The 13,559-nt window shown below is 36.8% G+C and overlaps 1 long non-coding RNA gene across 2 annotated transcripts; it reads left to right on the forward strand.

The window, feature by feature from the left end:
* The first annotated feature begins 742 nt into the window (after nucleotides 1-742).
* On the forward strand, nucleotides 743-2,220 carry LOC110889611. 2 transcript variants are annotated; one of them, XR_002563743.2, is made up of 3 exons: nucleotides 743-1,324; nucleotides 1,453-1,805; nucleotides 1,899-2,220. It is a non-coding gene; the product is annotated as an uncharacterized LOC110889611 (long non-coding RNA). The 2 variants fall into 2 exon arrangements; XR_004872504.1 differs by having other exon boundaries at nucleotides 743-1,805.
* Nucleotides 2,221-13,559: the final 11,339 nt, after the last annotated feature.

The raw sequence follows: 13,559 nt of genomic DNA on the forward strand, positions 1-13,559 counted from the left end.
CCCGAGTACTCCCGAATCCGACTAGGGAGCGCCTAGCGACTTTTGCAACCATGAGTATCATTGGTTCAAATGGGCGGCCGCCTCTCCCCTATTAGACCAACCAGTTTATTATTTTATACACACTTTAAAATTACGTTTTTGTCCTGGAATAGTGTTTCTCTGTCATTGGTTCAAATGGGCGGCGAGCAATACCCATTGGACCAACCAGTTTATTATTATATATCCACTTTAAAATTACGTTTTTGCCCACAGTTAAAAAAATTGGTTTTGCCTCAACTTCAGAATACGCTTACCCTTTTGCCCCGAGCTAAAAAATATGATTTCGCTCTCGGTAAAAAATTACGCTTTTACCCTCAGCCAAAATTACGTTTTCGCCCAAGTTCAAAATAAAATTTTATTTTTCCCCCGGCTCAAAATTACGACAGTTTATTATTTTATACCTACTTTAAAATTACGGTTTTGCCCACAGTTTAAAATTGCGTATTTGCCCACAGTTCAAAATAAATTTATGCTTTTGCCCCCGGCTAAAATTTACGAATTTCCCCTCGATTCAAAATTACGATATCACCCTCAATTCAAAATTACGTTTTTGCTCCCAGTGCAATATAAAAATATGGTTTTCCCCTACCTAAAAATTAGGATTTTACCCTCGGAAAAAAAATTTTGATTTTCCCCTAAGTAAAAATAAAAATATGACTTTGCCCTCAACTAAAAATCGTGTCAAAGAGCTGCCTAACACTCTTTTTACTTTTTATTTCTAGCAAAACTATGATACTGTTTTTTAATTGGTTAAGAATTATTCGGCTATCGCCTCGCAACGCGGTCGGGGATTAATATATAGATACTGATTTCTCTCTGTTCCTCGTCTCTCTCTTTCTTCCTTATCTCTCTCCCAAAAACTAGCGTTCCGCCTTCCCCATTTCATCTCGGAAAACCAACAATTACAATCACCATCCAGGTATGCTGACGTTCACCACAATTGCGTTACAAAATCTACTCGAACATCGTATACCCACCAAAGATTCTTCATCAACTTTGAAACCCACAAATCACGGACACGATAAAGAAGAAGATGAGCAATTGAAACCAACAAAGAGGTTGAATCACATATACATATCACCTGCTCCCTACACCACACCTGAACCCACTCCAATCTTGGATTATCCTGCATCCTCGTCTCCCTTCGTGTTCAATCGCAAGGGACGGGGTGGTGGTAAGTCGGCGAATAGGCGAATTGACGGGTTTGAGGTTCAGAGTTGTGGAAATGGAGAAGATGAATTGGTGGAGAGTGGTTTGTTTGATGGAGGGGGTGAAAGTGAAAATTGTATGGTGGCTGAAGTTTAGCCTATTAATAAGTCTAAAACTATGTATTTTTACTTTAATTTGCGTACCGTAATGTCGTTGAGATAGTCATGTTTTGGAAATTAATGTTGCTAGTGTCTTTGATTACAGGAAGCATTGGAGCACTTAGCAACTATTGATATGAAAATTGTATGGTGGCTAAAGTTGAGGATTGCAGGGCTACACGGGACTTAAGAAGCTGTGGATGTAGTGTTCAAAGTGTGTTGAATTCGTGTGGCCATGTCTTTATGTGAAGAGTGTAGTCACTGTCAGCGTAGTGATGTTTGCCCGATCTGCAGAGTTTGCATACCGAAAACCGGTAACAGGCTCTCGCTTGGCCTGTATTATGAGTGCATAAGTGCATTGAAGCTGGTCTTATTCAAAGAGATATGATGACAGGTAACGGTCGTATTTGTTTTTCGATGTTGCGTTGGAGAACAGTTTGTTATCTCTAATCTGCCATTGTATCCTTTTCGCCAAACATATAACTTTTTTGTCAGTAAAAGTTGGTAAAATCTCCTTATCTTTTCTGTTTTTTCTCAACGGTTTGTCACTAGATATTACAGATGTTTGTATGGATGAAAGTGCTGTTTCTAGCGACCCGGTTGTCCCTTTGTTGCTCGATGAAGTGGTTGTCAAAGACTGGTGCAAGAGGACATTTAAGAATATTAATGTAGAGGAAATGAAGGAAAGGTCAAACGTGCTTCTCAAGTTTAGAGCGAGGCTAGCGTGCATATTAACTGTCCTTGAAGTGTTGGGGTTTTAATGTTGGTGGTGTTTTCGGCAATGTTTTAATTTACAGAGTGAAAGAGAGAGATAATGAAGAAATAGAAAGAAATGATTTTAATTTATTTTTTAACTATAAGGGTATTTTGATCATTTAATAATACTTAACCAAAAAATTCTAACAGTGTTAGAAATTTGGACTCAGATGGTTAAGAAAAGTGGCTATAGGGACTCAGGGCGTTAAACATTTTGATTTTGGACTTAAATGGTTAAAACCACTAAAACACTGGGACTCAAAAAGTAATTTACCCTTATATTTATATAACTATAACCCTATATGTAATTGTTAAAATATTAACGGACATAAAGGAATAAAGATAGATATAGATGAACGAACATAAACGGACATATGAACATAAATGAACGAACAACATGTGTGTTCATGTTTTTTAGTTTAACTAAGTGAACAAATAATTTTGTTCATTTTTGTTTGTTTATTTAATAAACGAACTTCCCACCGGATAAGTTCAGGAGTTGTTCATGAACATTTGATTCGTTTACATGCCTAATTTTGTGGGGTAGTCGGGTTTCAACTCGAAAAAAAGGTTTGTTTGGATCGAAAGAATGGTTGTGTGGGTTCATTTTTTATTTTATATAAAATTTGAAGAATTTTATAAAAGATTGAGAGAGAAGTGGAGTAATGTGAAGATGATTGTGATAGTGTGGATAATTTTATAGAGTAAATAAAATAATATGTTTTTTTAAATTAGTTGTTGGCAACGACATCATTATTAAATGTTTGAAAGAAAAAACATTTTATTTTTTATTTTTAAAGGTGTTGGGGCAACATACCATAAGATGATGGAAGGAGCGGTGTGGTGGGCGTGGAGAGGCTTGCTCTCCCATCTCCACACCACCACTCCGTATTGTCTAAATATCTCTCCTATAAGATATAGTCGTTATAGGAGGATGTGACACCCAATATGGTGTCTTATTTGTCTCTAGCCTACATCCCACAATAAAAGACCTCAAACCTTTTAAGGTGTGTGAGTTAACTGATATGTTGAACAAACGTGTATAATTAGAATTATGTTGATAAATGGTATTTGAGTTAATGGATATAACGTTTTTTATTGATAAATAACACACATATTTATTTTTATCGAACGTTTGTCACATTCCGTATCAAAAAGCATAAAAAGTTGATATGTCTGTCATATTATACTATAAATATGCTATTTTGTCAACATCAAACATTTTTAGCCCGTCAACTTTAATAATAAACAAATTTAGCTCTCAAATTTAATAATGATATGTTTAACTCCTCAATTTTCGAAAATGACATGTTTAAACCTTTAATCAAAACAAATTTAGCCCTTCAACTTTAATAATAAACAACTTTAACCCCTCAACTTTAATAATAACATGCTTAGCCCCTCAACTTTAATAATGACATATTTAGCCCCTTAACTTTAATAATGACATATTTAGGCCCTTAACTACATCAAACAACTTTAGCCCCTCAACTTAAAAAATAAACAACTTCAGCCCCTCAACTTTAATAATGACATGCGTAGCCCCTTAACTAAAACAACTATCGCACCTCAACTTTAATAATAAACAACTTTAGCCTCTCAACTTTAATAATTACATGTTTAACCCTCAACTTTAATAATTACATGTTTAACCCACAACTATCGCACCTCACTAATCTCGTACCCATATCTAATAGCAAACTAACGGGTATACCCGATACCTGCGGTATGCCCGAGACCTGATGAGTAATTACCTCACAAATACCCAACAAAGATTAGGCCAGGTGTGGAACATGATTTACTATCAGAGATGGCTACGAGATTAGTGATTAGTAATACCTGGCCCGAACCCGGCCCATTCCCATCCATGGTCACAATCCCTATTCGTTCTCTCACGCTGAAATCTTGCAATACTAATAAATGTGTAGTTTTAAAAGGAAAGATCCTTAAACTTCCAAAGGTTTCATCTTCTTCGAAGAAAAACGTAACTTTTCTGCATGACGGCATGAAACCCTAGCCGAACATAAGCATATCATCTCTTTATCTTCATTTTAATTTTCGAACCGCTGGTTTCTTGTTTAACAAATTACCATATGTTGACTGTTGAAAGTTTGAAGTGATTTTTGTTATTAGGTTGAGTTTCCGCTAGTAATTTTATTTTTTAATTTTTTAATTATTTTTGCAAGGTGATATTGGACTCTTATGTGAACATAAACTACAGGACTTTATGCAAAATATACATCGGTAGTTGTTTTTTTTTTCCAAAACTGTTGGTTAATAATTATCTAATATCGAAAACTTTAAAGTATAGTTGATTTTTCAACATTTGTTTCACCACTGTAAATTGCAGCTTTTGGAATCAAAATTAGAGAGAGCATGAGATGATGATATTGATATTGGTTTAGCAATCAATACCAGTATACCTTATTGAAACCAGTGCTTTGTATCAAGATAGAGTGGGAAGAGATATGGGTGATAGAAAGAGGGTGAATGTAGAAGGAGATCGGCTAAGCAGCTTGCCGGATGATCTTATTCATAAAATCCTCTCTTTTGTTGGCATCAAGCTGGCTGTAGAAACCAGTGTTTTGTCATCCAGATGGAGGTATATCTGGACTTCGATGCCCTGTCTCAATTTCTCAACTAAAGATTTTCATACGTTGCCCAAGTTCTCCACATTTGTTAAACGTGTTTTGTTGGGCCGTAATAATCAAATAGAAGTGGCTTCGGTTGAGCTCGCCTTTCGTGGAAAGGTTAGCCTGTTGATACACCTTGTGTAGACGCGACTCGGCTCGGTTCGACTCGGCTCGGTTTGACTTGGTTTCGACACGGTTAGGTCCGGCTCAAGCCCGACGTCACGACATTCCTCCGTCGTGCGCCCCAGAGTTCGACACGCGAAGCACGGATAGCCGCGAACCAATTCCTGATGACACATCATCATGACATCATCATGATGATGTCATGATGATGTCATGATGATGTCACTAGGATGACTAAACTTTACAAATTGATGAATACAGATTCATTACGTGCATGTGATTCGTCGTCATTGGGCTTTGATGTTGGGAAACTTCATCCGGGCCAAAAATACAATCGACGAAACAAAGGATAAGTTTAATATGTATGTCGTGTTTCGTCGACTTTATTGTTTCGTCGTGTCCTCTATGCGTTTCGTCATAGTCTGTGTCTAACTAGTATAAATACTCCTCTCAGTTTCTGTGTGAAACTGATGAGCACAGAGAGACTTAGTGAGAGTCCGTTAAAACATTGTTTGTATATGTTTGTGTTTGTACTCCTCCATAATCAATAGATATTGAATCTTTTGGTTACGCGTGTTCTTTTTACACTTTGTTTGGTTTGCACCGTCACGGGGATTCCGCACCCGTTACCGTGTTCTTGATAAACAAGGATAGGTTTTCGTTATCGATCCACCGGAAAAACGGGACCTACAATTGGTATCAGAGCTTTGGCTCTAATCCTTGTTTAAAACCAAACAAGTTTCGGTTTTTATCGAGTTGTTCTTGAAAAATTCATATATTTTCTGAAAAAGTGGCTAAAATCAGTGAAAACCTTGTTATTTTGCCAAAAGTTTTTTCAAAAACTTTGTTAAATTGATTGTTCTTGTGATACACCGGGGTTTTAATAAAAGTTTTGTGCATTTTCGGGTTTCGGAAAATTGTTCGATGACCGGAATCTTCAAATCTTCATAGAGTTCATCTTATATTCAAGTTGTTTTTCATACTTTCCACTTTTTTATCTCTTGTTAACTTACTGTGTAAGTTGTTGGTGACTTTAAATTAAAGTGGAAAAAGAAATTCAATTAAAATATTTCAAACCATGCTTTGTTTGGTGTGATAAGCATGGTGTAGAGTTGAAAATCGATGTACTATTGTCAGAAAGGATAAGGCTTGTTTGAAATATCTCACCAACTTTCAAATCTTATCTAAAACAAAATTCAGTTTCGTCATTCAAGGTATAACAAACCTGTTTCGTCATTCGAGATCAGGCAACATTAGTAGTCACCAGTCAACTATTTCGGCTGTGCATTATTTAAATCACACAAACAACTGTTTCGTCGATCCTCTCATACAAATCAATTTCGTCGATTAATATATCAACTCCAGTTTCGTCGTTCATCATCTGAACATCTGTTTCGTCAATATCAAAGTCCCTAAACAGTTTCGTCGCTGATTAAATCAAAATCTGTTTCGTCGCCATTAACACTTCATTCAGTTTCGTCGATATGGTTCACTAAATTTGTTTCGTCGCAACACACATACAAATCTGTTTCGTCAATGGTCAACAGTGATCAATTCAGCGGAGTTTCGTCCAGGTTTCATCCATTCTGTTTTGTGGAGATCATTTCTTAATTCACTTTCGTCGAACACCATCATCTTACCTGTTTCGTCGCATTGTGAGTTGTTTCATCGAACTCAATTCATCATCAATCACTTTCGTCGTTGATCATACTTTTCATTCGGTTTCGTCGTTCAACAAAATTCAAATCAGTTTCGTCGCACACATATCATTCGGTTTTGTCGTTCATCAAATATCGCAAAGAATGAAGAAGACATAGATAGGTTGTCGGCTGGTTTTCTTTTTTTTGGGTTTGAGACTTTTAATCGAAGAAAGAAGGAAATTTGTTGGATGTTTGGTGGGTATCGCATAAAGGGATTTGGTTCTGCTGGTTGTGTATCGTAAAGAAGAAGATATTAAAGAAGTTGAAAATAGATGTTTGTTGTCGGCTGGAATATTGAAGGGATGTTGACTTTTGAGGTTGTGTATTGAAAAAGGTGAAAGTGGCTGATTATCAAATTTGTCTTGTTTGGTTCTTTGTGTATCACAGAATATTCTAGAAAAGATGGATTTTCAAATGTATTATCAAATGGGCTTAACTCTGATTATCAAGATGGATTATCAAATGGGCTTAACTCGCATTTGGACCTGATCACTCATGGGTCTCAAAATCAACATTGGGCCTTAATTCATGAAAGGCTTGGTATTCCATCTTTTTATTAGTAAATCAGACTTGGTAAATTTTTAGTGGACCCATTTCTATTTCGTGAGTTGCAAAGTGGGGTCGGGTGTTCTGAAGTTTAGTTGAATCACGCTTCTAAATATCATGGTTTCATCAAAAATTTAGGTTTCGTCGAAACTTGTTAAAGTTTTTAACAGAGGCTTTGCAAAACTAATTTAACTGTCGTTTTCAAGTGTGTGACCAGATTTTTCACTTCTATACATCAATCATGAGTCGTACAAGTCCATGTGATTGGAGTACGGACTCACAACTAGTTCAAAAACCGACTTCGATGGCCGAATATTTAGCGAGTACCATACCTCGACAACAACAGTCAATAAGTGCAAGTCAATGGGCCTTGGTGTCGAATCAAAATCAAAACGTACAGAATCTTTTGGTAGTGAGAGGAGAAGGAAATGCATCTATTAGAAAGACACGTCATGATCTGTTGAAAAAGAAATTCGAATCATTTCATTTCTTAGAGAATGAAACCCTAAATGATATAACTACTCGTTATTATCATTTGATGAGTGAAATGTATTATTTTGGTGTTCTTGCATCTCAACAGGAAATGGTAGCACGGTTTGCTGATGCTCTACCTCCAAAGTGGAGCCCATTCATTGAGCTTTTAAAGCATACGGGCGTTCTAGATGCTGTCAATATTAATATCTATGAATTCATTCAGAAGTTGGAGCACAAGAACGAAGAGGAAATTCAGAAAGCTAAAAGGATTGCACCTACTCAAAACACCGAAATGTATCTTGCAGGTTTTAACCAGTTAGCTAGTTCCAGTTCAGCTCAGCAACCGAAGCTTCAAACGGCATTTGTATCAAATACAAGCTCATCTCCGTTTCCACAGTTCAATCAAAGTGCTTATCTTTCGCAATCTAAACCCCAACCTCAACCTCAAGTTTCCACAACACAACCTCAATTCGATCCAAGTGTCGATTGTGGTCCGGCCATACAGTTGGGAAACGGTGATCAAACAAGAACTGCGTTTTGTGCTGAAATTGTCAAGAATGTCAATGATGATGGTGAATCTTCAGGAAATGATGATAGTTCAGGATATAGTGGCAGTATTGATGAAGATGGTTCAGGTGTGAGTGATTACAGTTCAGAATCGGACGTGAAGGAGGGAATGGATTCTGAAGCTGATAATTTGTCGAATGATGCTAACAAGAAATCTGACTTGATCAAGAAAGCTGATGCTACATCAAAAGAAATGGAGAAGATTCTCACTGAAGATGGATCTTTCTCTTCTCAGACTGCCTTTATGGCTAATGTCACAACTTCTACAAGTCAGGTAAAATCTGAAACTCCTAGCATATGTAGTGATTGTGCTGATATGAAACTTAAATGTGCTGATTTGAAACGTGAATCGGAAATGGTTCATAGTCATAATCAAAGTTGGTTATTGAACTGTCTAAGTGCAAAGAGGCAAATATGGCTTTAGTTAGAAACGAAAAGGAATTTAAATCTGTAATTGAAACCTTAAAGAAAAGTGTTTTCGAAGTGAACAAAGTTGTTTATCATAAACAAGTTAGCATTAACGATTACATTAACATCATTGAGGAAACCAAAAAGGAGTTAGCCATTGCCAATTGCGAGCATGATGCAATCAAGCTAAAATTGGAGAGTTATTCTAACTCCCGATTTGTGCTTGATCACATCGTTGACGTTCAACAGCAAAAAGGGAAAATAAAAGGCGTAGGGTATAAGGCGTGTCCACCTCCTTTGAGACACAACTATGCCAAAATGCCCGATGAAGAGGATATGCCTCGGTATGAACCCAATGTGCCTCTTGATTATGAGGAAGTTACTACTGGCCTAGGGTTCATCTGATAACAAAGAAAAGTCATCATGTGCTTCAAATCAAAGTCCTCCAACCATTGAGGACTATGATTCTTCAGATGATGAATCAGATGTAAGTGACCAGGATGAATCACTTGATGAGACGAAAGGAGTAGAAATTCCAATTGAGAATCATATTCTTTGTGATCCTCCTACTCCTGCCGTGCAACCTGTTACCAAGCAAGTGATAGATCCTGTCAAAGATGTCAAGAATGACAAGGAATGTGTGTCTGCTGTTAAGAGCAATACCTTGTTGTACACTTTAGTCGGTGATAGTAAAATTTATTCGGACAATGATTTTCCAATTAAAATTGTCAATCCATCTTTGATTGATAAAGTTTTTGAGGACAACACGAATTAATTTTTGGGAAAGACCATTCCCGGAGTTGTGGTAACACAATGTGATCCTGTTCCAAAATTAGAAATTAGAAAACAATTTGGAAACTAAAAATCACCGACAAAGCAACAACCTATTGCTGCTAAGGGCAAACAACCAGTTCAACAAGCTCAAAGGCCTAACGTTTCTAAATCAAAATTTGATTCAAAAGGAGCTCGTTACAAGAAGAAAGCAAAAGACGTTAAGTTTGTGGCCTCCAAAGGTACTGATAAAGGGGAGACTTTTGAAAATAAATCAAATACCGATTTTGTAAAAAAAGTCAACATTTTGAAACGTAACAGTGATAACAATTACACCCAACTCACAAACGGGTGTGAAGCTAGTACCTCTGGGTCTACAACTTCTACGTCAGGTCGTCGATCAGATTCTCCTAAGTTTGTTGAAAGGAGAACTTGTTTCAAATGTGGGAAGTTTGGGCACATCATTCAAAACTGCACAAACTCGCCCAAACCAAATTTTGTTGAAAGAACCCCCTCTGAACAAGGTCACTCACAACGTCGTCCTGTTTCACCCAAAAATGACAAACGTGCCATTAAAGAACAAGAAACGAAACAACGACGTCAAAATGTTAAGAAAATAGAAAAGGCCTTAAAACCTGAAGAAAAATCTGTTAAAAGGAAACCTAGTTTGTCACAACCATTAAAACCAGAAATTGTACATAGAACTCAATCTGGTAAACAAAAACAAACTTGGAAACCGAAAACAGGTGAGGATTCAGGGGGAGCCATGCAATTTAAGGACCTTCAAGAAATTGAAATTACATTTCTTGATTCTCAGGGGCAACCTAAGTCTGTGAAGGCTTGGGTCCCCCTCTCCAACTAATCTCTGAGTGAGTGTGTAGGATGTTCCAGGAGGAACTTTCGATCGTCATAAGATTGTTGATAGTGGAGCGTCCTTGCACAAGATAGGCGACATAAGAAATTGTTGCCTTTGATGGAGAGAAAAAGAAAGGGGAAACAGAGTTGTCTGTTGAAAGAAAGTGATAACTTCGACAAAATGAAAATCATACCAAAGTGTGATTGTTAAAAGCTTTGATCGGGTCCCCAGGATAGATTCAAATCAAAATGTACGCACCTGCAGCACGTCTGAAGTTCACAATCAACAAGATGAACGTGCAGTGTACATTTCTTCGCGGTGTGATTGAAGAAAATGTGTTTGTTGAACAAACCAACCGGGTGTGCGGTTGCCTTGGCGTGGATTGAACAACCGCACACTACTTCTCAAGAGAAAGACAAAGACCTTCGCTGGTGCAATGTGGTAGACCAGCCGGACCCAAAGGTTTATAATCTTGTTGTTGTCAAGAGATTTCTCAGTAGCTACAAAAATCGACTTCGAAATCCACACCGGGTGGATATCCAGTTTGGGAGAGCACTCAGATTCCTTGCAATGCATGAAACAGTTGCAGTATACGGTTTTGAATTTCTAATATCTCCTATACTTGTCGATATTTAAGCTGCTTTATGAATTATTATCATCTCGTACAGCACTCTTTGGCCTGACACGTTGAACTCAAATATCACCTCACACGTGATCGTTTCAATATGAAACTCGTCAATGTTGTCATGGTCCGCACCGCTTACCGACGTGCCAACTCATTTTCCCAAAATTTGATAAAATCATTTCTGATTATGTAACAACTGTCACTAAAATCCCTAATTAGGATGGTAATTATCTATTAAGGAAACCCTAATTGAGAAACCCAAGTGATTCTACACAAACCCTAAAATTTTCAGAATTTTCAGAATCAGGATCAGGGCCCCTAAAACTCAGAGGGGGATAAACCCTAGCCAACGATTATCTTCATAATTATCTGTAAAAATCGAATTTTAGGAAACTGACAACACAGCAAGCCTACATGCACGAAGGGCTACTCTATGAAAGTAGGGTGGTCACTCGCGTAGCGCGACGCCTATAGGGGTACCCCCTCGCGCTACGCGACGGTGTCAAATTTCCAGTATAAATAGAGGAGTTTGGCACTTGATTTCCTGCGTTGGTTCGACGGTAAAATTCAATTTGTACACCCAGATATCGTCAAAATACTACAAAAACCCACATAATCTCGAAATTCTGCCGCAATAACAGGGTAATTACTCGATCGCTATTACGATTCAGTTTCCGGAATCAATACATTCAAAGAATGTCTAAGTGCCGCCCACATTGGGCTATGCTTTATCGTTTGTCGGTAATCCGATAAATGAGTTGAAGCATTGTACTTTGTCGTTGTCGATAATTCGATAATGAGTTGAAGTACTATACTTTGTCGTTTGTCATTTTGATAAATGAGTTGAAGTATTGCACTTGGTCATTCATTGCGAGTATTTGATCTCGGGAAATTATCGTAACTGCTGTATTGATCACTAATCCTGTTTTGTGTGCATTATTGTTAAATTAGAAATAATCAAGGCTAATCAGTAGGCTTATACACTGCTCGTTAAATCTGCAATGTGAGTCATTCTTCTTTTTATCAACTGTTTTACAATACTCCAAATTATTTTCAAAGTGTTATAATTACAGGGACTAAGTCGTGGATATCTTGATTTATTGGTTAGTGGGGTATTGTGCACATTACTATTTCTCCCAGTTAGGTTCATTGACTTACTAGGGAGAAACGTCACTATTAGAGTTCATTAACCTAATAGTGGTATGACCATCGTCACCATTGTGACTTGTCACCATTGTGACAGAACGCCAGATAAAAATAAGATATGAACCATTGTAATCGCTCTTATGCTGTAATTTATAACTATGGGTCATTTCCTAAAAAACTGAATGAACTCACTCAGTATTTCCCCGCTGACAAAACCTTTTTCAAACATGTTTCAGGTAATCTGTTGTGAGCAAAGAAAAGTGCCAGGAAGCACTACCAGCTTAGAAAAGTGGCTCAGTGTAAATAAATAAAGGAACATGTTTTAAAAATAAAGATTTCCATGGAAATCACATTATTGTAAATTACTGGGTTTTATCCCTAATTTATGTAATGAGCAGTTTTAATACTAAAGATCCTGTTTTAAAAGACTTCCGCTGTCGCCTAAATTAAAATACCGCGGGATTTCTGTTCCGCGGCTCCTGAAACGGGTCAAACCGGGTCGGGGGCCGTGACAGAAATAAGGTGGTATCAGAGCCACTTCTCAAGCCACTGATTTAAGCCAATTAAGTATTTAGAAAATACTTAATTTCCATTAATTGCTATTTTGTGATTATTTGTTTATTTATCTGACTAATTGTGTACAGTATGAGCAGATCTTTATATGCTAGTCAATGTAGTAAGTCATGCAAATTCTTAAATAATTTGACTCAAGTATTAGTACCTTTATTATCTACAATCTAGAAGTCTTATCAAGAAAATCATAAAATTTTCAAATAAAACCTTGTATGATGTAAATTTCAATAGTACCCAGTAGGAACTAATATTTAAAAAGTTTTCTATAAATTCTATAAATTCTGACTATGTCTATTTTTGTTAAACAGCATGAGTAACTTGTCTGAGGCCCTTCAGAATTTAAATCTCTATCCAGTAAGAGTAGAAGTTTCCAGAGATTTCAATAGGTATATACTAGATATAGAAGAACCTATAGAATTCGATGCTTTACCTCTAGAGAAACCCAAGCCCAAGGAAATAGAAATTGGGGAAAGTTCTAGGCAAATTGAAAAGTTACCATCTCAGGAAGAGTTAGATTCTATAATGGCAAGCCATAATACTATTAAGCCTGTTAATGAAAATATTTTTAATCGCTCTCCCGAAACACAACTACCAATGAACTTAGAACCATCTATTCCAAACCCTTCAAACCACTCGCAAATAAACGAATGGTTAATTAATGAAATACAGTTACAAAACCATCCCTATAAGCTTTTTCCTCAAGTTCCATCTAGAACCTTTACCAAATCCACCAATGAGTAATAAGAATAAGGCTGAACTTCGCTTTGGTGAAGAACTAATGGATACTGGGAATAGGATCCAAGAGATTGGGAGGACAGATCTCCTGGAACTACGATACGAGGGAACACAGTTACTAGAATATCGTTGACAAAAAGAATAGGGGATTTATGAAACTGTTATTGTGTAATAGTAATAATAAAATCAGTATATGTAAGATAAACAATAAAACGATTGTATATAGAAGCATGAAATTTTAGAAAATTTACAAATTTTGTTCGTATACGTGATTATGTGCAATTAAGTGTGATATTGGAT

This window comes from Helianthus annuus, chromosome 11 (genome assembly GCF_002127325.2).
Source record: "Helianthus annuus cultivar XRQ/B chromosome 11, HanXRQr2.0-SUNRISE, whole genome shotgun sequence".
Lineage (NCBI taxonomy): Eukaryota > Viridiplantae > Streptophyta > Magnoliopsida > Asterales > Asteraceae > Helianthus > Helianthus annuus.